General features: G+C 45.2%; 1 long non-coding RNA gene across 3 annotated transcripts in view; it reads left to right on the top strand.

Annotated features, from left to right (window-relative positions):
- The window catches only part of LOC109285697 (uncharacterized), a 78,931-nt gene that overhangs the window by 16,247 nt on the left and 38,798 nt on the right, over positions 1-23,886 (top strand). For all 3 annotated transcript variants that reach the window (XR_002093524.2, XR_009455258.1, XR_002093522.2), the window contains exon 2: positions 9,135-9,213. This is a non-coding gene — a long non-coding RNA (uncharacterized LOC109285697). The remainder of the gene's footprint in view (positions 1-9,134; positions 9,214-23,886) is intronic.

The raw sequence follows: 23,886 nt of genomic DNA, 5'->3' as shown, positions 1-23,886 counted from the left end.
CTAAAAATTAGGCATCATCCAGCCCATGGAGCAAAATTCATAACCTTGTAACCAAGAACACCTATACAGTGTATGAGGAGAGCTCAATGCCTTAGACTGGAGTCCCAAATAGCCACCATGCTTAGCAGAGGGCTGCTTTGAGTGAGAACACAAGGTTTTATCTCAAATTTTGCCCCACTTTGTGGTTTAGGTGCTTCACTCAGCATGGCAAAAGAGGCACCTTTCACTGCATAGGAATCACAGCCCAGAACCCTCCAGGCCCTTAGGGAATTTTACAATCAAATAGTATGGCCCCCATAGAGGTGAGGTGTCTCCAGGGCTAGGTGCTGGCTGAATAGGTTTTTCAGGATTGCAGTTTTGGATGTAGGCTGCTAATTTCTGCTTAAGTCACAATTGAAGAACCAAAGTCATTTTCTTAGACCTGGCTTTACATGTCTTGTAATACTGGGGCCTTAGGCTGTGGATTAAGAGAAGTGGTACCTTGATATCACCTCATCAAACAAACACAAATAGATGTAGAAGGTGTATATTTAGATGCCTTGTAACCCTCATTCTACATGAATATCCTTTGCACTGCTATTGCCAGAACTCCTTATTCAGGCAAAAAATATCATTGCAATTCAGAATCAAAACTGGAATCTAGCCTGAGCATCTGATAGTAACCCACCTCTGTTTCTGCCTGACTCAGTGGCTTGGATACAATCCTTAGGCTTCTCATTAGTTTCATCCTCCAGATCAAGAGTTTCAGTAGTTGCCTATCTCATATGGGTGCCGTGAGACTTACTAATTATTATTAGATTCATAGAATCATAGAAAATTAGGGTTAGAAGGGACCTCAGGTGGGCATCTAGTCCAACCGCCTGCTCAAAGCGGGACCAGCCCCAACTAGATCATCCCAGCCAAGGTTTTGTCTAGTCAGGTCTTCAAAACTTCCAAGGATGGAGATTGCACAACCTGTCTGGGTAACCTGTTTCAGTGCTTTACTACCCTCCTCTTGAGAAAGTCTTTCCTAATATCTAACCTAAACTTCCCACGCTGCAACTTGAGACCATTGCTCCTTGTTCTGTTATCTGCCACCACTGAGAACAGTTTAGCTCCATCCTCTTTGAAAGCACCCTTCAGTAGGTTGAAGGCTGCTATCAAATTCTTCCCCCACCCCATCACTTCTCCCCCCCTCCATCTTCTTTTCTGTAGACTAAATAAGCCCAGTTCCCTCAAACTCTCTTCATAAGTCATGTGTCTCAACCCCCTAACTGTTTTTGTTGTCCTCTGCTGGACTGTCTCTAATTTGTCCACTTCCTTCTGTAGTGGAAGGTCCAAAACTGGACACAGTACTCCAGATGTGGCCTCACCAGTGCTGAATAGAGGGGAATAATCACTTTCCTTGATCTGCTGCCAATGCTCCTACTAATGCAGGCAAATATGCCGTTAGCCTACTTGGCAACAACAGTACACTGTTGGCTCGTATTCAGCTTACTGTCCACTGTAACCCCCAGGTCCTTTTCTGCAGAGATGGGATTTAACCAGTCAGTCTTGAGCCTGTACCAGTGCATGGCATTATTCTAAGTGCAGAACTTCACACTTGTGCTTATTAAACCTCATGAGATTTCTTTTGGTGCAATCCTCCAATTTGTCGAGGTCTAATTTGTTTATAAATGATTTTACCTTCTATAATATTTAATGAGAGGGGCATGCTAGGCTTCCTGTTTTGAACAGTGCAGCATTTGCTCTGGTAGGTTATTTTAATTATATTTCTCTTTTTGTACATCTGTTTTGTTATGTTAAACTTTGCAAGAGGTTAAAAATGTGCTACAATTTTGAAGGCAAAAATGACAAATTGCTAACTTCTTTATCTTGTTATTTATTTGGGGTAAGGAATTTTCCAATGGGTAGAGCCCCTTCACTGGACTAGCCCAATAATGCTGGAGGGGACCTTAGAGCTGAGCAGATGGAATAAATATAACTGCATCCACAGTGCCTTGTTCTGTAGAAGGCTCTGCAGCACGGTCATTTTGTTTCCTCCAGGAGGCCCTTTCATATAGTAGTTTGCTGTTGAGAATGGCTGGAAGGGACAGTGCCTGCTGAGATGATTCCATGTTTGGACATTTGCTCTGTTGCACCTCTTACCTACTGGCTCAGCTTTCTGAAGGATGAGCTTATCATCTCCATGACCTCCTGGAATAAATGGAAGCAGAGAGCTCAGCGATCCAAGTTTGTTTCCAAACTCAGGTCCCCTAGCATGAATTCAGTGTACTTCCATGCTGCTGACTCAAGTCTGTTAAAATAGATTTCCTTTATAAATGTGTAAGGGTGTATAATTATGGGAGTACTTGTTGTTCCAGGACAGCTTATACTATCCCTCCCTGGCCTCCTAGTTGCTCTGGTTGCAATTTAGTACAAGTGGGAGTGTAGAAAAACAGTTCAACCTGAAGCTGATGTCATATGCACTTCAAGTAGCAGTCAACAGGAAGTGATAAAGAGGAAAATGGATCAGACCCACTCTGTTCCCACTGCCATCAAGTAAGCAACTGTTTTCAGCTGGCCTGACCTCTAGTAGGGCGATGCACACTGTTCAGGTGTACAGAAAAAAGGGGAAGATTACACTAAGATCACATGAAATACATTTTGGCAGTTAGCTAGTAACAGTATTTGGTTTGAACTGTTTGCATCATTCAATTTTCCCTAGACTCAGTCTATCACCAACACAGTAGCATGAAGTAAACAAATGCACATGGCTAACAAGCATGGTGTGTGCAATAGAGAGGAACTGTTTCCATGTAAGGAGAGAGGAACTGATTAGACTAATGAGTGTAAACTGCTATGCTTCTACACTGTTGCTCAAGGAAAGGAATACAGTAGAGTAAAGGATTTGATTTTGGGTTTAATACTTTTCATAATGCATAAATCTCTATATTACATACATATAAGTGAATTCCTTCTGTGTTCATCACTTTGATTTTGTCTTATGTGTATACCAACCACATTTTAAGCATAATTATCACCAATATATTCTGGGGGAAAAGAAACAAACTTGGCAGACTCTTAACTGATTTATTATTATTGCTTTGTAGGTCATTTTACAGCAGTTGAATACACACATATAAAACAATCCCTTCTGCAAAGAACCAACAATCAGCACAACTAATACAACCAAAAATTCAAATGCAGTGGACTTGCATTTGAATATTAACTCAGATGTTGCAGAACTGTTGTTAACAGTTATTTCTTGTATTGCCATAGCACTTAGAGACCCCAGTCAACCTCAAGTCCTCTTGTGTGAGACTCTGTAAACATATAAATAATAAAAAACAGTCCTGTTCTAAATACCTTAATTGTCGCAGAAGACAAGATACAGTGGGCACGTCTACACATATGTATTTACTGTGCAGTAACCAACATTACTGCACAGTACAGGCATGTGTCTATACATGCGCACCTGTACTGAATAGTAAATATGGCGACTTACGCTGCCTTGAGTGTAAATTTGATACCTACTTCATTCAGGTATCAAATTTATGCTTGATGCGTTACTGCACAGTAACTCAGGGCGCCTCCCTGCTACATCTGCTCAGCCACTAGGGGGCCAGCCTGAGCCCAGCCCCAGGGATCCTGGCTGGCTGCCTCTCCTGGCTTCAGTGTGGGACTAAAGTTAGACCCAAGGGCTGGCAGCCATGTGGCTAGAGGCTGGAGCTCCCTCTGTTGGTCACAGAGGCACATGGCTGGCTGCTCTGACCTGGGACTAAATTTAGTCCCAGATTGTCTGCACATGTAGACACTGACATAATTCCCGCTTACTGCGCAGTACATTTAATCTGGTGTAAATGCACATGTGGAGACGCTCAATGGGTATGTAATGTGTGGCTCCAAACAGAAAAGGCCAATATAGTATTATAGGATCCAGCTATCAATAATAAGGTGCTTTATGACAGAACCAACCATTTCCTTAGCTAGCAAAAGGCTATGGAACTCCAGGTGATCTACTGAGTTCAGGATCATACTGCTTAGATCCAGAATCAACTGAACAGGATCAGGCTGAAGATGGAAAGTTACAGAAATGTATGTTTCCAAGATGTTTAGTAAGAGAATAGTCTTTAACATTTCCAATGAAAAGACATGGTATGTAACTCCCAGATCACTTAATGAAACAATTCAAGCCTATGGATATTTGAGAAATACTAATCTGCATAAACAGTAACAAAATAGACACACAGAAACAAACATGAGGAAAATCAGTTTTCAAACCAAATTAACCACTTTCTGTATTTCTGTTGTGGGAAGTGAAGTCTAGAATTTTGACAAGGTGCCTGATGCCTTCTATAAAATCCCATTTTAATCGGTGATGACAGTTTGACATTTTTCCAGCTGCTTAGAAGCACTAGACAGTCAAGTATCTCAGTAGGGCATGGGTTGGCATGCTGGGATATGTGTAAGCTTTAACTTTCCTCTCACTCATTGACTCATGATGGGTATTCAAAGAACAGGGGGGAAAAAAAGCTTTTTGCAGGTTTCATACTAGCTTATGCCATCTGTGTTCTGAGTCCTGTCTTGTAAAAGTAAAGTCTTCTCTTTGAAACTGTAACCAGATGCTGCCACCGAATATTATCATTCTTAGTAGTTAAGTGAGGATTTTTTTTTAAAATGCCCTGGTCAATTCTGAACCATTTTTGGTGCCTCATACATATAAGACAAATAAACAGCAATTAAAACACAGTTTAAACTGCAAAACAATATGGCAAGAGCCTAAAGGAAATTACATCCATTTAAATATACAGGGAGGGGCATCAATCAAAATGGAAAAGATCCTGTCTAAAAATGGCAGTTGCATTAGTCTTTGTAAATTGGGGAAGGATGGGCTAAAGCATAAATGGGACCAAATTTTACAAGACAGGTGCTTGCAAACATAGGCATGGTGGTTGAACTCTTGAAGGGTACTGGACATAAAGAGACCTTGGTGTATGAGACCTCCTGTCTGAAACAGGGCCTGGCACAAAGTCCCCTGACCTCTGAAGTTCACTGTGTAATTTGTTCTGCCTTAGAGTTAATTCTTTCCCAGTAGGTGGTGTTGTGCAAGATGGGGAATGGCAGTTGTCTGGTGTGTGAGGCAATTTTTTATTCATTTAGCATATTCTTTCTTACTACATCATATTTAAGCCCTTGACCTAATGTACAAGGCCCACATAGTCTGCTTTTATGTACTTGCATGTCCCTTCATTATTTCAGCACTTCATATTCTTAATGCCTTTATCCTCACAGTGGCTAAGTACAGAGGTTCAGAAAGCTCCTGGTGGAAGCACTCTAACTATTGTGCTTTACTTAAACATGGTAAGTTAGAGCTTGAGTGAATGAAACAGACAGTTGCTGTTCAGTGGGGGGTGCTTGGAGCCTGCCCCCACTGCCCATTGTGGATGTTCCTGCACACCTCCCAGGAGGATGCCGGAGTGGTTCCTCTCCCCAGCCCTACCTGCCTCCCCCCACCAGCTGGCGAGTGTCAGTAGTGGCAGGGGATGGGGGAAGAGACCTTGGATCCCTTCGCTCAAGCACTGTAGGACTGGTGCTGCTGTGGGGAGAGAAATCCTGGACCTCTTCCCCTGGGGCCCCCCTGGCTGGGCAGCCCCAGGTGAAAGGGGTCTGGGCTCTGTGTCTTCACAGCAGCCCAGACCAGGTAGCGGTGCACCGTGAGGCTGGAGCTTCTGTAGGGAGAGAGACCCTGGCCCTTTTTTCCCTGTGGCCCCCAGGCTACACTACAGTGCACTGTGGGGCTGGTGAGCTGTGGGGAGAGAGCCCCCTGATCCTTCCCTAGCTGGTTGCAGTTCACAGTTGGCTGGAGGGAGGAGGCAAGATTCAGGTCAGTGACAACCGAGAGGTCAGGTCCAGCTTGGCACTCGGGAAGAACAAATGAGCTCTGCCCAAGCCTTGAGTGTAACCCTGCACAACTCCACCTGGGATGGCAACAATTAAGCCCTAAGTTAATTCTTGATGGGATCTGGCTGGGATCTAGACATTTGATAAAGCACTCTAATAGAAAATGCTTTAGTCTAATACCTTATCCACAAAGTACCATGAGTTAGAGCCTGCTCCCCCCTGACCCAATAAATGTTTGCCTGCTGGGTTGGTGGGGGAGAGGGCCAGGGCTTGAGCCCATCTGCACCAGCCCTCCATCCTTCTCCCCAGCCCTGCCCTCCCTACCCCCAGCTTCAGGGCTGTCAGCAGGGGGGGAAGGGAGGAGGAGTGGGAGCAGCAGGCAATAATCCAGCAGCAGGGAAAGGGGCCTGTGAGATGAAGGGGCTCCATTTCACACCCCCAGCTCAAGCCAGGCAAAACCTAGCTGGCAGCTGTGCACTGTTCCCTCTCCTTCCTCCTCCCCGTGTCCTTGCCTGCTGACAGCCCCGCAAAGGCGCTAAAAATTAACCCTCTAGATCTAGAAAACACAAGATCCCTAAGGTTATCTGTTCTATAGAGCCCTCAGCTGATAGCTGATAGGACAAGGATTAATTGTTTGTGTGTTCAGCCATTTTAAAAGTGCTCTACAGCCATGCATATGTGTTATGCCATGGCCATAGGGTGTTTTCAGGGCCCTGATTGGGAAAAAAAATGTAGCTTGTGTAAGCACCCTTAGAGTATGATCTGCCACTTTTAAAGTGCCTTAAGAGCCATGAACATTAGGACTGTGCGAAGCTTTGGTCCCTGATTCAATTCGGTGAAGATTCGGCCTGATTTGGTGGCCGAATCTCCGAATCTGAATTGAATCAGAGGACCCTTTAATCTCTCGGAATTGAATCAGAACCCTCCAAATTGATTTGGAGAGATTCAGAAAGATTTGGCAATTTGGACATAGACACAGCTTTAAATGTTTTTTCTACATATCTCTAGGTAGCAGGTGGCTCGTGAATGCGGTGATGCTGGGGCGCATGCAGTGTCCCACAGAAGCACGTGGGGCTCCCCAGCATGGTGGGGTTCGCCGCTGAGCATATGGAGGGCCGCCCCCCTGTACTCCTGTGGGACTCTCCATCCTCCTCAGTATTGCAGCATTCATGAGCTGAACCTGGTGCCTCAAGGTATGTAAAAAAACATTTAAAGCTGTGTCTATGTGCAAATCGCTGATTCTCCAAATCAGCATCGAATCTTCAGATTTGGATTTGGCCAAATCAAATTGGGGACAGTGATCCAAATGAACAAATCGAATCACTGTCCCTGATTTGGGCCAAATCTGAATCGAATAGGATCCGCTTTGCACACCCCTAATGAGCAACTGTTCAGTTATGGCTTTAGAGTGCTTTCTGCATGTTTAAGGTTCAATAGATGCAATGTCTGTACCTAGCCAATATGAGGTATACCTGTTCTAATAGCTTCATTTAAGAGATGGGACACCAAGAAAGAGTGTGACATGTCCAAGGTCACACAGAAAGTCTGGTAGAGACTGCAAAGACTTGAATCCAGCTCTCCCATGTTCCAGCCTGTCATTCTAGGCATCCGGCCTTGCATCTAATTACATCTCTGCTCTTTTTTCTTCTTATTTCTGCAGTATACTTTTCCTATGCCTTTTGCCTCATTATTCCTACCATCTTCCTTTCTTTCTGTTTCATAATTTCTATCATTTTCTATCTTCACCATGTCCCTGTCCTCCATTTTTCTTAGATGGTATGTTCTTTAGGCAAGAACATGTTTAGTCTATTACACAGTGGCTACATCTCTATGCATGTGCTTAACTGCAGAGTAGACTAATTAGCTGTGGAGTAAAGTGTCACCATCTACACATGTGACGGTATTAGGATTCAGTAAACTAATTAACACTGCAGTTATATCAGGGGTGGGCAAAATGTGGCCTGTGGGCCGGATGCAGCCCACCAGGCCATTCTATCTGGTTCGCAGGGCCCCTAAAATTTTTTTAAAATTTTGGTTGGCTGCCTGTCATGTGGCCTTCAATGGCTTGCCAAAACTCCATAAGCGGCCCTCTGCCCGAAATAATTGCCCATCCCTGAGTTAGATAGTACTCTCCAGGACAGTACTATTTTATGCTGGGGTAATTTACTGTGATTAAATACATGTGTAGATGCTGATTGTGGACATAAATTGTGCCTGGTCAGCAGAACCAGTCAGGGGCCAGACTCCTGCCTGGTGCTTAGCCACATGGCTCCACACTTTCAGCACCCTCATACCCTAGCCAGCCCCTCTGCTGCCCAATGCTGTCACTCGGAGTCCAGGGCTGAGTGACCCTGGCAAAAACTGCCTTGCCTCAGCTCATATTGTTGCTGTCCTGGGTCTGTGTGTAGATGCTGTGCCCAGGAGTAGTTTACTTTGGCTCAAACTGCTCTGGAGTTAATTGTTTTGAATTAATTGCAGGTGTAGATGCAGCCAGTGTGTAAATGCACACTGGGTGTGCCTACATGAGACACTACATTTTTGTAGTGATGTGCCATGGTGACATAGTATCAGTAGGCACAAATCATCATGCCACCGCTGTTGCAATGAGCTCCCTGGCTATAGCACTTTGCTAGAGCGATATAGCTGCTAAAAGTAACTGTGGGCTGCTGGGACAGTAACAACTGTGCTGTGGAGGCACATGTAGACGCACCCATTGTTACCTATTTGTATTAGTGGTAATGAACAGTAAGAATAAACTAGAGTTTGATTATCAAGCCATAGGAACAGGGCTGTGTACCTACAATCAATGCTGCATACCTAATCTGCATTCATAGTTACTACAATTACATACAGAAATATCCATTTTTCAGCTTGATATAGACACCTAATCACATTTATGATGATCATGTACGTTGATCATGAAAACTGTCTAAATAGTTTTTATAAATATTGGTCTTCCATCCTAGCCCCTATATTTGCTGCTGCTATCATTATTCTTCTTATTAACAATATACATTACATTGCAGAAACAATTACAGGCACAAAATTTGCACCTGAAGAACTAGAGCTTGCTTTTTAAAAAGAAGCTCATTATATTTGTTGTATTTGTTTTTTCTGTACTGAGCATATTTTGTTTAAAAATTCACTTGTTTTATGCAACAGAATGCATGAAAAACATGACATTAAGATCAAGGAGACAGAGATCTAATCACAATGTCAATGACTTATTTACCAATGTTTTCTCAGCCATGTTGTTTTTTTAATTTCTACAGGATATCCTTTTCCTTCAAAGTCTCCAGAAATTACAAGACATGCCGCTTTTATGGGGCCATTTGTTAGGAGACTGACAAGGTAAATTAGTCAAATAAATGCTGCTAAATTCATACGGTACCTGCTATTTAAGTTGCTTAGTTTGCATGCAAATGTTCTTTTTTAACACACAATCACTCTCTGAAATGATTTGTGATATATATCTGTCTCTATTTAAATAATACGGGCAATCTGTTTCAAAGTATTTTGGATGTTTTGCACAGTAGAAGAGATTATTCAGTTTTAGAAAGAAAACTCCACTAGAATTATTTTTTACTTTTAATTTTCTGCACCACAAAATGGCATGGGAAAATTAAAAAAACAAAAGAGGGGGAAGGGGGTCGGGTGGGGAAATATATATATATAGAGAGAGAAATCACGAGTCCTTTATTTGAAAATATTGATTCTGGTGATAATTATCAAAGATTTAGCTCCTCTGACATTAGATGAATCATTAAACATGTCCCCTAACTCATAAATCCAGCCACTAATGAAAATCTGCAAGAGTGAACTCTGACAGAAACTTTGGTGCGTGTATGTTTTTAAATGTGGTTGCAGCAGCATTAGAACTCTCCAAATCCCTTGGGTTCTAAAGATGATTAATGATAACAAAGCTTCCTCCATTGTGTTAGCAGATAGGAAGGAAGGAAGAGTACTCTAAAAAGAGAGTGCATAGAATCTGTGAGTACTGAAGTTCAAGAGTAAAGTTTAACCCTTGAAAACAACTGCTAAATTTTTTTATGCAGATGAAAGCAGGATGAAATCAATTTTCATCATCTTCAGAAAATTAGCCATTAACAGCTTTATACACAAAGTACACTAATGGCTGGGAGGAAGTCATTGTACTGAGATTTAGAAACATTTTCAAGTGATTTGGACTGGTTATACTCTTGTAATTTAGCAAACAGCTAGGCACACCCACAATCCATTTAGGCTGAGCTTTTGAAATATTTTAGAGATTTCTGCTAATGGGTTTTCCCTGTGGGCAGCATTACCAACTTGATTATACAGGTTTTAAGAAACTCTCCTAGGAAGATTCTTTTTCATCATAAGTTTCAACATTGACCTGCTACACTAATGCAGCATTTTATATTCCAAGAAAGAAAAAGAAAATTGAATATTTCATAATAAGTGAGGGATTATGGTTATATTTTTCCATATAGGAAACTTATCATGTCTAAGGGGCTGTTCAAGCCCCTGAGCTTGACATTCCTGGCATTCAGAAAGGTGGCTTGAGTGACATATTCCCTCCCCACTGGGCATAGATGACTGGTGTCTCCTGAGTCAGGGGGGGCACTTGGCCCCTCCAGAAGCCAGTCAGTGACCCCAGGGGGGGAGGGGGGAGGGGGAGGCGGGAGTCTCCTGCGGTTGATCACACCAACCCAGGAGTGGCGCCGCTGACACTTCCGGGCATACCATTGGCACTTCCAGGTGGGTGCGATTGGCCATGGGGGACCACAGGGATCACTTCCCCTCATGCCCCACTCCCTGGCCAGTGCTCTCAGGTAGGGGCACCAGCACTCTCACCTGCCCCCCCCCACCACCTGGGAATGCTGTCAGAGGGTGCACCCCCATGCACCTCCTACACATCACCACTTTCACTGGCTGCATCTACCCAAGATGCTTTACTGTACAGTAGCATAGTTTACTGTGCAGTAAGCATGTGCCATACACCCAGGTTTTCCTGGACAGGTCCTCTTTTTGAGTCCTCTGATCTCCGTCTAGGTGGGTTTTTCAAATTTGACCAAATGTCCAGGTTTTTGCTTTGCTCTGCTGGTGGGAGCAGAGGGAGGGGTAATTGTAGGCAGGGAGCAGCACGTGTGTCTGGGTACACCCTGGGAGCTGCAGGCAGGTAGGTCTGGGTTGGAGGGTTGCAGTGGGGCAGGGGGTGGGGGGGGGTTGCCTGCTCCTGCAGCAGGGGAAGGGGGTAGGGGGGGCCTTCTGAGGGCAGTGGGGAAGTCTATGGCCAGGCCAGCAGCACAGGGGCTGGTGCCTGTGCTCGCAGGGGTGGAGTGGCCAGGAGACGCTTCCTGGGGGACGGGGGCTGTGGCCAGGCCAGGCCTCTAGGCATAGTGTGGTAGCCCCATCGCAGGGCAGGGGGTGCCACAAGCCTCCCCTCCCTTTCCCTCCAGCCAGCATTGGGGCCGGATTCACTCCGAGCCACTGCGCTTTGGCCATCAGGATGAGGGCAGCTGGGGCCCCTCTGGCAGGGCTGGGGGGGAGCAGGGAGCTGAGGGTCAGGAGTGAGGGGTACCAGCATGTTTCCTGACTAGCTGCATGATCACAGAGCTGAGCAGGGAACAGGCTCTCCAGCCCCCGCTCCATGATCATGGAGTGGGCACTGAGACCTGTCCTGGTTGGGGCAGTGAGTGGATCAGGGACCTGCTGCTGACCTGCAGCTCTTTCCAAGACCCCTGCCCCCTAGTGGGGAGCTGGGGCCAGGAGGTCTCTGCTGCCAGAGCAGGGGGACATTGTTGCCACCCCAGCAGCAGGCAGGCCCTTAGGCGCAGGGTGCAGTGTCCCAGCCCCAGGCAGGAGACAGCTGTCTCCTGGTCCAGTGCTCCCTGCCAGTCCTTGGGCTAGCACCCAGGGGAAACCTAGAGATCTCCCTGGTGGCAGCAGTGGCCCGTTTCAGGGCCCCAGGAAGCAGGAGCAGTTTGCTGTCATTAGTAGCAAATCTGCTCCAGCTTCCTTGCATGTGTGGACTCCTGCCCAGGAGTGTTTATTCATGAGTAGTTTTCTGACAAGTAAACTGCTCCCAGATCATATGCATGTGTAGACACACCCGCTGTGACATATTTTCCCCCAGTACTCCTTATTTTCATGGGCCAAATGTGGCTAGGGGGTGGAGTTGGGATGGCCTCTTGAGTAAGGACACCTACTTAGGCCCTGAGGAATTTCAAAGAAGTTAATGCAACTCCTGGTTGTTTTAACTCTTACATGTACCAGCTGTCCCAGTGAAGCTGGAGGATGCTGGCAAGTGTGATTCCAATTTGCCATGGAAATACAAGGCTTCTGCATAGATAGACCTTGCCGCCCCCAGATCCAGAAGGTTCTGCCAGGGTTGAATGTAGCATTTAGTATTTTCTAAGAGCCCTTTTAATATTCCATACTACTTTTATTGTATAATGTGTTAGAACAGATTTTTTTATCCTCACAAGAACTCTATTCTACATTCATTGTGCTGGTGCATTTTCTATTGTTTCTTTCGTTGGCATCAAGTTCGAAGAGATTCATTAAGATATTACCCATGGAAAACTAATGGATTGTTGGAATGGTACAGGGGTGTTGGTTGTATCCGTGTTGGTCTAAGGACATAGGCAGACAAGGTTCTTTGGGTGAATCTGATATCTTTTATTAGACCAACTTAAATAGTTGGAAAACAATTATTAAGCAAGCTTTCGGGTTCAAAAACCCTTCGTCAGGCTAAGGAAGTTTCAGCAGTTGGTGTGTGCTCTTCCTGGATGGAATGAAAACTAAAGAAGCCAGAGGCTGGGGTGGTCTGCATACAAGGCAGGTAGTCAGTGAAAATGTAGATTGAGGAGTCAATGGGTGAGAGACAGGCTGGGGAGTGGGGGGAAGAGAGAGAAGGGGGATGAATAGTGGAGAGATACCTGGGGAGTCAGATGTCAGGCAGGTTATAATGTGTCATAAATCCAATGTCTATGTTTAGCCCATGATCTCTAGTATCCAGGAGGCTGATGAAGTGGAGTTCATAGGCTCATCTCTGGGATCTCTTCATCTGGGGAAGATCTTAGAAAAGTTTATTAAAGAGGCCATCCTTAATGGACTGGCCAACGCCAACATCTTAAGGGATAGCCAGCACGGGTTTGTTGCAGGTAGGTCTTGCTTGACCAATCTCATTTCCTTCTACGACCAGGTGTCCTATCACCTGGACAAGGGAGAAGAGATTGATGTCATATATCTTGACTTCAAAAAAGCCTTCGATCTGGTTTCCCATGATCACCTCTTGGAGAAACTGGCCAATTGTCACCTTGGGTCCTCCACGATCCACTGGCTGGAAAATTGGCTCCGTGGTTGGACCCAGAGGGTAGTAATTGGTGGAAGTCACTCATCATGGTGTCCTGTGACCAGTGGGGTCCCCCAAGGCTCTGTCCTTGGACCCATATTGTTCAACATTTTAATTCATGGTGTGGACACTGGAGTCAGAAGCGGACTGGCCAAGTTCGCCGATGACACCAAACTTTGGGACAAAGCATCCACACCAGAAGACAGGCGGGTAATCCAGGCAGGCTGACCTGGACAGGCTCAGCAAGTGGGCGGACGAGAATCTGATGGTGTTCAATGCTGATAAATGCAAGGTTCTCCACCTTGGGAAGAAAAACCCGCAGCATCCTAATAGGCTCGGCAGTGCTATGTTGGCTAGCACTAAGGAAGAAAGAGACTTGGGGGTCATCATTGACCACAAGATGAACATGAGCCTGCAGTGTGATGCTGTGGCTAGTAAAGTGACCAAAACTCTGGCTTGCATCCATAGATGCTTCTCAAGCAAATCCCGGGACGTCATTCTCCCCTTGTACTCGGCCTTAGTGAGGCCGCAGCTGGAGTACTGCATCCAGTTTTGGGCTCCACAATTCAAAAAGGATGTGGAGAAGCTTGAGAGAGTCCAGAGAAGAGCCACGCGCATGATCAGAGGTCAGGGAAGCAGACCCTACGATGACAGGCTGAGAGCTATGGGGCTCTTTAGCCTGGAAAAGTGCAGGCTCAGGGGTGATCTGATGGCCACCTATAAGTTTATCAGGGGTGACCACCAGTATCTGGGGGAACGTTTGTTCACCAGAGCGCCCCAAGGGATGACGACTAGGTTGAATGGTCATAAACTACGTCAAGACTGTTTCAGGCTGGACATAAGGAAGAATTTCTTTACTGTCCGAGCCCCCAAGGTCTGGAACAGCCTGCCACCGGAGGTGGTTCAAGCGCCTACATTGAACACCTTCAAGAGCAAACTGGATGCTTATCTTGCTGGGATCCTATGACCCCAGCTGACTTCCTGCCCTTTGGGCAGGGGGCTGGACTCGATGATCTTCCGAGGTCCCTTCCAGCCCTAATGTCTATGAAATCTATGAAATCTACGTAGTGTTGTGTAAGTTTCCTTTGAGGATCAGGACTGAGAGATTGGAGAGAGAGTGGTTTTCTTGTGAGGAATGTGCCCCCACAGGTAATTGGGTATTCCTGTCTTTGATAGATTTCTGGTGTCCATTCATTCTGGTGTGCAGTTGTTGTTTGGTCTCACCTACGTATTTTCCATCAGGGCATTTGGTGCATTGGATGAGGTATATTACATTTCTGGAGGTGCAGCTGTAAGATCCAGGAATGCTGATGGCTCTGTTGTGGGGTGTAGTAATAGTGGGGGTGGTGGAGATGTGTTGGCAGGTTTTGCATTTCTTGTCATGGCACGGTCTGGATCCTTTTGGTGTGTTCTGGGCTTGAGGAAGTTTGCTTCTGGTGATGAGGTTAGCAAGGTTCGGTGCTTGTTTGAAAGCTAGGATGGATGGCTCTGGGAAGATCTTTTTAAGAATAGGGTCTCTTTCTGGTATGGGTTGCAATTGTTAGAGGATTTTTCGTATAGGTTAAAGGGAGGGGTGATATGTCACAACGAGTAGTGTGAGATTTGTGGGGGGTTTTCTTCTGTACTGCAGCAGTTTTTCACGTGGTATCCGGGTGGCTCTTTCCAATGTGCCATCTATTTCTCCGGAGGAGTGTCCTTGTTGGGTGAAAGTCTTTTTAAGGTTGGTGAGGTGGCAATCCTGGGTGTTCTCTTCAGTGCAAATTTGGTGATATCTGAGGGCTTGGCTGTATATCACAGCTTTTTTGGTGTGTTTAAGGTGATTGCTGGTTCTGTGCAGATATGTATGTTGGTCTGTGGGTTTCTTATATAACGTGGTCTGTCATTTTCACTACCTGTTTTGTATGCATACCAGCCCAGCCTCTGGCTTCTTTACTTTTCATTCCATCCAGGAAGAGCACACACCAACTGCTGAAACTTCCTTAGCCTGACGAAGGGTTTTTGAACCTGAAAGCTTGCTTAATAATTGTTTTCCAACTATTTAAGTTGGCCTTATAAAAGATATTAGATTCACCCAAAGAACCTTGCCTGCCTTGTTGGAATGGTGACACCTGATCACTTACAGCTCTCCAGGTTCTACCTTTCTGTCTGCTTCTCTCCTCTCCTTGAACTTTTACAGTCCAAAACCAGTTAAATATGGTCACATTATGTGTGTATTTTAGTAGTCAGCTGTGGGCAGGGGCACACAAAGAGAAACAGAGAACAAACAAGACTAGTCTACATATAAAGTTGTGGGGTCAAGTATTTGGATAATAAATGCATATTACATTGCTTATCTGAATCAAGTTTATACAAACACATGGATTATATAAATTCCAGCCTGGTCACCAGAAATGTAGGTTTTTGGTCATAGATTTTGTAATATTATTATTAAAATTATTTTCGAACTGTTGCATGTGTCTTTTGTTCCTCTCAGCTTGGAGCTATTATGTAATGTAGATATCGCCCATATCTGAATATTGCATATCTATGAACATTTTGCAGTTATGAGCAGGAGAGAGACCTGGGGGTTCAGAAATGTGAGGACCTCCTATAATATTATACCATCCATTTATTTTCTGAATACTGTATAATAATAAATACTTTGCATTTTTGTAGTGCCTACCTCGGTGTCTCACAGCATTCTCAAACATGAATTTAGTCTTGCAACATTCCTGTGAGATAGGATTCCAATAGCCGGAACTCATCTGGTGTGAATCACAACATCTGTTTTTTTGCTCTAATTTGGGGGGATTGCATCAATGCCAGTTACATTATTTGTTACTCATGATGTGATTACACACTCTAGCCAAATCCCTCAACTTGTGCTGTCAGCTCAGACCTCAAGAGAAAGATCTCCTTTGCTTGGACCCTGTTAAATCTTGGAGGAGAGGGGGAAGGGCAGGGCCTAGAAGCCACATTTCTGGCCATGGGAAAATCACTTTATTATGGGTACCATGGGAAGATGGCAATTCTGCACAGCACAGTTTCTCACCCCATACATCTTATTCCTTTGGTCTACAAATAAAAGTGAATCTGAGAGTCTAACAAAAAATTCTTTCCCAAATCTTTCACTGTGTTCATATTATATTTCTTTCCTCTTCTAGCAAAGAATACTCTCTAGTATTGTCATGTTTAAATTAAACAAACTTCTATGCAAGTAGAGATAATTAAACTGGCAGTCAAAGCATTTTGAGTTCCCATAGCTGTATAAATAGGTTGTATCATAATTAAAATAGCTATAAAGCATTACAGAAAGTACGCTTTCTAAATGAAATTGTTCTTCAGCTCTCCTGCTGTAGTAGAAATGTATAAGACACAACATTCAGAGATTCCACGGTAACTGTTGATGCATAAAAGCAATTCCAACTCCACCTTCAAGCCCCTTCCCCCCAAAAAATCCTTCACAGAAATTAATATTCCACTTGCATAATTTATATGACTTTGGTTTCAAAAGTTAAATATGCCAAGCCATTTGACTGATTTGAAACTAGTCTGATTTTTTTTAAAGAATATTGAAACACTGAGGATGGTTTGGTGTAGGGTTATTGTTTAGGTTAGAAACCTCCAAGGAAAACTGAAGTGCTGAATGAACACCACTGTATGGTAATTAGCAAGTAGTATTTTTCCCTTGGAGTTGCTGAATCAGTGCAACAGCCTGGTGGTAATGGGGCTGAGAGAAGATGCCATCTTTTCACTGCCACACAAAATCAAGGTTGTGGTCATTCATGGTCACTAAAGATCTTTACTTTTCTCAAGAATAGGAATGTTAGTTCTGCTGTGCTGGCCACAGTCTGAACAATAGTTTTCATTCTGGCTACCTACATTTCCTCCTGTATTTTAATTTTCTGCCCTGAAATGTTGTTATACAGTATTAAAGTGCACTGTTAAATGCTGCCCTACATGTTTAAAAGATCTATATTTCAGAGCTTGGTGAACAGATTCCATTTTATATAGTTACATTTTAAACTCTATGGAGCACTTTGTGATCACTGAATAAACATTAGCCATCATATTAAACCTTGAAAAGTGCTTCTATGTCTTTGTATAGAGACTACTTTTCTATAAAAGTTTTATTAAATATTGGGTAGTATATATCTTAAATGTTTTAAGCTCATTTAAAGATTTCTCATAATGTTCACTAAGCTCCAGCTCCAGCTCTGGATTCCATAAAAATGGGCATATCTTGTCAGACTCAATGCAAGAATTATAGAAAATTGTAGAATATTCAAGGTTTCAAGCTGTACAGCTGTAGGTCAGAGCTCATTGTAGGATATAGATTCTTTCACTAGTTTATTTTAATCCAGCTCTGCTTTGATCAAAATTTGCACCATGTTGCAGCTGCGTGCTAATGAATGTAGAACAAGATAGTTGGCTCAGCTTAGCTGTTGAGGTCTTTGGGAAAAATATCATCCCAACGTGTATCTTAGATGACTGACTCACCAGGGAGGTGATAGCATAGTTAAGCAACTACCTTCCCACATCTTTCAAATACATCTCTATGAAAATAGGTTGAGAATTAAACTTAATTTTGTCACTACTTTCATGTTGTTTCATAGATTCATAGATGTTAGGGTCGGAAGGGACCTCAATAGATCATCGAGTCCGACCCCCTGCATAAGCAGGAAAGAGTGCTGGGTCTAGATGACCCCAGCTAGATACTCATCTAACCTCTTCTTGAAGACCCCCAGGGTAGGGGAGAGCACCACCTCCCTCGGGAGCCTGTTCCAGACCTTGGCCACTCGAACTGTGAAGACACAGTTAGAGTGTTTCTATTCTCTCCATACCCTCACTTTCCTGCTGCCAATCTGGCTGCTTTTGAGAGTAGCATACTCACTTAATCAAAAAATAAACAATAAAAAAATGACAAGGCATTCATGCTCAAGGCAAGTGTAATGCCTATTTCTTTTTAAATAAATGTTATAACATTGCTTTATTTTCTAAGTTTGGAGCTATGCAGCTGAGGCCATATTGTAGATCATTTTTCAAATGGCTTTTGATGCAGTGCATTAGTCCATGGACAGGTGTTACATTTGTAGTGCTAAATGCATCCTTTTAGAGCTACAAAAAGCAAGCATACAGCTGCTCTAGTTGTTTGTAGCATTACAAAGGTGGTAAAAGTGCTACAAAATGGTAGTACTTTCAAAAGGGACTTCTTGGTTTTGTAGCACTATGTCTAATGCCTGTATAGTTAGATGTAGCACTACTGGGGTCTTTAAGATCCCTCAACATCCCACAGTCCTCTGCTGTCTCTTCTGCCTTCAAGTGAGGGGAGGGAGAGTACCTGGTTCCCTGGACGTGAGCTTTCAGGGAGCCTTGCTGGAATCAGGCTGCTGCTGCTGCAGCTCCCAAAGCACTGGGGCTTATTGGAGCTCTGGTTGCGGTAGCACACTGTGTCGGGGGAGGGCAGGTGCTCTGCCACTGTGGCCAGAACATTAGCTCTTCCTGGTGTCCTGGCAGCGACTGTAGGGCTTCTTGTTGCAGCTGCCAGAGCATTGGCAAGAGTTGGTGCTATGGCAGCTGCAGTGGCACTGTAGGGGGCTTTCAGGCAACCCTGTCAACTGTTACACCCCATGGCAAAAGCTGATGGGGCTGTCAGTGCTAGCAACCACTCATTGGGTGAGGAGACCCCTAATCAGACACTGTGGCACTAAAAATGAGTGCCTGCCCATACCTTTATTGATGCTACCATACTCTGTAAAATGCAATCCTGTAATAAGTTTATCAATAAGGAATGTTGAGAATGTCAAGACTGTGCTTCACAGGGTGGATGGGGTCAGGAGACACTTACCCATCCTTCCCTTTTTAGGGAGATGCCACTGCTATAAGAGAGATGCCAGGTGTTGCTGCCAAGAGCCAGGATAATACTTCCCTGGCCCTGAAGTTGCTTGCTTAGGTGCTTGCTTGCCACAAAAAAATGGCAGTTGTGAGGCTACAGGGAGAATTAACTGGAGCCTTGATTCTTCCTGCCTCAATTCTGGTGCCTCAGAAACCTTATTAGGTATGATGAACAGGGATCCTGGTTTTCTCTGATTAAAAATTGCAAATTCTCTGATTAAAACCCGCAAAATCCGTGATAAAAATTAAAGGCCCCCCACAGCCACCCCCAGCACGGCTGGCGCCCTGCACTCCCCCGCCCCAGAGCCTCCTCAGCCCTCTTGATGCCCCTCACTCCCCCACAACAGCTCCCCAGACCCACAGATACAGACACAGACATGCAGGCACAGACATGAAGACACAGATGCATACAGAGACACTGACACCCACCCCAGCAGGTAAGTGTTTGTGGGGGGAAGGGGCGGGGCAGGGAGGGGGAAAGGGAAGGTGCTGGGGTGGGTAGATTAAGAAGGGGAGGAGTGTGCCCCTGTGCATTCTCCCAAAAGCAGGGCCAGGGGGTGAAGGCAGGGGTGCCACTCTGCAGGCCGCACACGCACCAGCCAGCCTGACAGGGGGTTTACACACAGAGGCCACCACCACAACTCTGCCACTGCACTCTGCACTACCATCCTATAGCCCCACACATGGTTTTGTGGGCAAGTGGCACAGGGTGTAGCAGTGGCAGTGCGGTGGCAGCTGACGTGTGTGGGCCACGTATGTGCCACCCGGCCGGGGGAGGGGGAACAGGGGCTTGCATGCAGTGGCTGCCCTGCCCCGCCACTTATGCCCTGCAACCGGCTGCATGGCCTCCATGTTTGCAGGGTGGTGGCGGCTGCATGCCGGCTGAGGGGGGTTGCAGGCAAGCGACATGGGACATGGTGCGGCCTGGCCGGCTGGCCAGGAGAACAGGAGGGGGAGGGGGGGCTCGCACACAGCTGGCTGCATGGCTCCATGCCCATGGCTCTGCAGTGGCAGTGAAGAATGGTGGCTGTTGGGGGAAGGAGGGTTCACGTGCAGCAGTCACTGCAGCTTACCTGTGGAGCAATCAATGCCAGTGGTGGTGGCTGCTGTGTACAAAACCTCCCTGCACTGCCGCTGCCACTGCGGAGCCATGCCAGGCATTGCGGCCAGCTGCAAACCCCTAATCCCTGCCGGAGTGGCCAGCTTTATATCAGTGACATCCCCCCCCCTCCAACCCCGTGCAACCCCCTGATCCTCGTTGGTATAAAGCCAGGCACTATGACGGGCATCTGGAGTTTGCAGCTGGTCAGAATGCCCGGCTGCCTGCACATGGAGTACTAGCAGCTCGACTGGGCTCAGTGCCTCCATGCCTCATGTGTAGCTGGCCAGGCACTCCAACCAGCTGCAAACCCTGATCCCCGCTGGAGTGCCTGGTGGGGTGGGAGGGAGGGAAGGTGAAGGGGAACCCATGCTGAGAGGCAGAGGCGGGTGGGCTGAGGGAGCCCTGGAGGCTGGAGGAGGCGGCGGCAGAGGGAGTCTTTACATGGCTATCCTTGAAGGGTGAGTGGGGGGCAAGGGGGGACCATGTAAACACTCCCTGAAATCCATCATTCTTGATGTGTAATTAGCTAGTTGTACAATAATGGACTTTGCCACCAGTTGGGTAACAAGTGGATGTAAAGTGAGACAAACTGGGAGAAGAGAAATGGGAGCTGCAAATGAGCTGTGCCTTCACTGCACAAATAAGATGTTTTCTTAACTCAAAGCAACTGACCCAACTTCAGCTAAAACCCTAGTGAAGAGGAGGCTGTTTTGGTTTTAACCTGAGTTAATGAGTTGAACTAATGGCTATAGGACAGGGGTGGGCAAAATGCGGCCTGCGGGGCCCCCCCAAAATTTAGAAAATTAATATTAATCTGCCCTGGGCTGCCTGTCATGAGGCCCTCGATGGCTTGCTGAAACTCAGTAAGTAGCCCTCTGCCCAAAATAATTGCCCGCCCCTGCTATAGGAGATCCTGGGTTTGAACTCTACTGACTAACTTCTGCTAAAGCTACAGACTGGCTTGTCTACCGTAGGATTTTAACTTGAGATAAAGTACACACTTTTTTTTTTCCAGAGCAAGCTTGTCCAAGGATGAAATCTTAATCTAACTAAAGTCAGTGGCAAACTTCCCATTGATTTGGATGGGGCTAAGACTTTTTGGTGGCTCAATCCATTTGTCCAGAGCTCTAGGGCTCTGGCTGCATTCAGGTTTGTAGTATTGCAAGGTGCAGGGTGCAGGGTCTCACCTCATTTCCTATGTCCTGATTCAGCAGGGCATCTAAGTGCAAGATTTGTAGGTCAACCATCAAAATAATATTTTCCCCATTCAAAAGAATGCAGACTATGACTTTTATATGACAAAAGCATTTTTGTATTGTGCTTGTAGTAGCGGTTCATCAGCTAAAAAAGTACATGAAATAAAAATGAGATTATTAAAGTTTGTCATCTTAGAAGTCTTCATTTGGCTTTCTTTTTTCTGGGAGATCTTTTGGATTTTTGTTTCTTTTTCTTTTATTGATTTTTTAAAAATGTTGCCATGGAAGTTTCTCACTCTTCTGCTGCTGCTCTCTTATAAAACTCTCCACAGTTCTCAAGGGAAACATTCTCATTAAGGTCACCATGGTAAAAGAAATCTTTACGGCAAGGTTAGCAAGTATTTCTAATGATTTGGAGGTATTTTTTAGGCTAGTTCACCTCATATTGATCACTTAAGATAAAATAAAACTTAGGATAATTTAAAATACTTTAAGCCTATCATCAAGGTATTCATGGTGCTGTATTTTAACAGGGATATATAAAGCACTAGAAATGAATTATGGATATGGCAAACCACTTCCCTTAATGCAAAATTAGGGCATGTTTAAGACTTGTCCACATACAGATTGTACCACTTTAACCTCATCATTAAGGGCTCCCCACCCGCACTGATACTATTACAGTGGTATAAATGTGTTTATTTCCCATACAAAGAGGAGAATAAGAGTTTATCTAGAAGCAATAGGGAAGATACAGTAAGGGAAACTAGTCTGTGAAATTAAAGTGAATTAGTTACTCTGAGGTAACTCCCTGTGTGAACAGTCAGTGCACAGAGTATCTTTGTGCAAGATGGACAACTACATTTTGAGTCAGAGAAAGTAACTGTGGCCATGTGTAGATGAAATGATGGGCTTGTGTGCATGGCATTTTAAAGCTGTCTTAATGGTTTTGCACTATTTTAATGGTGTTCATGTTTGCATGTCTCAGCAGCATATTGTGCATTAATTCCAGCCGCTGTGGGATATTTGGTGGTGTAATGCACCTTAAATGACGTGGGGCATAGCAAACTAAAACTCCTCCAAAGACTTTTAGTTTGCTGCCTCTACAGCCACAGAGCAAAGCACCAGGCTTCACGCAGCTCTGCAGCTCTGCAGGAAGCCCTGCAGGCAGCCTGGTAGCAGCCTGGGAAGGCAGGCTCTGTGCAAGAAAAGTGGTGAACCTGACCTGCCCCCTCCCCGAGCCTGCCTGCCTGGCCAAGTTGCATGGGGGCCTGGCGCTTCCCTCTGCGGCTGCAGTGTCCCCTGGGACCACCCAAGCTGGGTGCCTGAGGGTGGGTGCCACTTGTGGGGGGACCACTGCCATGGAGGGTGTTTTAAAAAATCCACTGCTTCAATTTGGGGACCCTGTTTCATCTACACATGCCCAGAGAACATATTTACACTTCCCAAGGACTGTGATAGGGAGTAGTTCAGAGAAGGACACTATGTCCAGTCTATACACTGGGAGCATCTACATGAGATGTTTATTGTGGAGTAGACTAATTAGCTCTGCACTAGATGTTTTGCATCTAAATGTGAGGTCCTATTAAGTAAATACAAATACTATCCTGCTGTGCTGATGTGGCTGGCTGGGGCACAGGGCTGCTTCAGTGCAGGGGCTGCCTGCCAGCTAGCCTCCCACTGGAACATCCTTGTGCCTCAGCCAGCCCCTCTGTAGGATGTTGAGCAGGATCAGAGCAGCCCTGGTCCTGGGTTACCCTGCCAGCCGGGGCTGCTCTGACATGGCTCAGTGTGCTGCGGTCCTGGGTGCATGTCTAAACGTGGTGCCCATGAGCAATCAGCTCTGGTGTGATAAGTGCCAGAGTTTATTGCTTGTAGAAGCACCCACTGGCTGCCTATAAACATGCTTAGTGGGGGGGAGGGGTATTTTAATTACAGCACTTCCCAGGGGGGGCACTGTCATGTGTCTTAGCCACTATGAGTTTAAAAATGGCCATAGGATGCTTTATCTGAACCTCATTTGGTTCAGATAATGGCCTCTGAGGCCATTTTAAAACCCTGTGTGGGCTTATACACGTGATGATTAGGCTACACTGGAGCATTCTAATTAAAATGCAGAGCAGACACCATTAATTGAGTCTGCTCTGATGCATTCTAATTAGAACACAAGCCAGCATGTGTACAGGCAGCCACTGTCCCCCAAAAGGGGTGCAACAAAACTACTTTTGTATGGTGCTGTGGGCAAGCCAGTAAGCTCTTCTGAAAGAGGGAAACTGTTGTGATATACTCACATTAAGTTGGAGTATAACGTCCTATCTGTTTTAGTGGATAATACATATGTTCACTAGGGTACTCTGTAGCATGATTCTGATGCAGTGCAGTCATGCCTTAAGAATGTCCATAGAGGAAATTAGCAGGGAACACTAAATATACTGTAAATTCACATTGGCTTGCTCTGTTGTAACTCCCTGTGTAGACAAGCCTTAATCTATATTAGTATTTATCATCTTTCT

Source organism: Alligator mississippiensis, chromosome 10 (genome assembly GCF_030867095.1).
Source record: "Alligator mississippiensis isolate rAllMis1 chromosome 10, rAllMis1, whole genome shotgun sequence".
Classification (NCBI taxonomy): domain Eukaryota; kingdom Metazoa; phylum Chordata; order Crocodylia; family Alligatoridae; genus Alligator; species Alligator mississippiensis.
The sequence above is the reverse complement of the archived record's forward strand: the minus strand, read 5'-3'. Positions and strand labels throughout refer to the sequence as shown.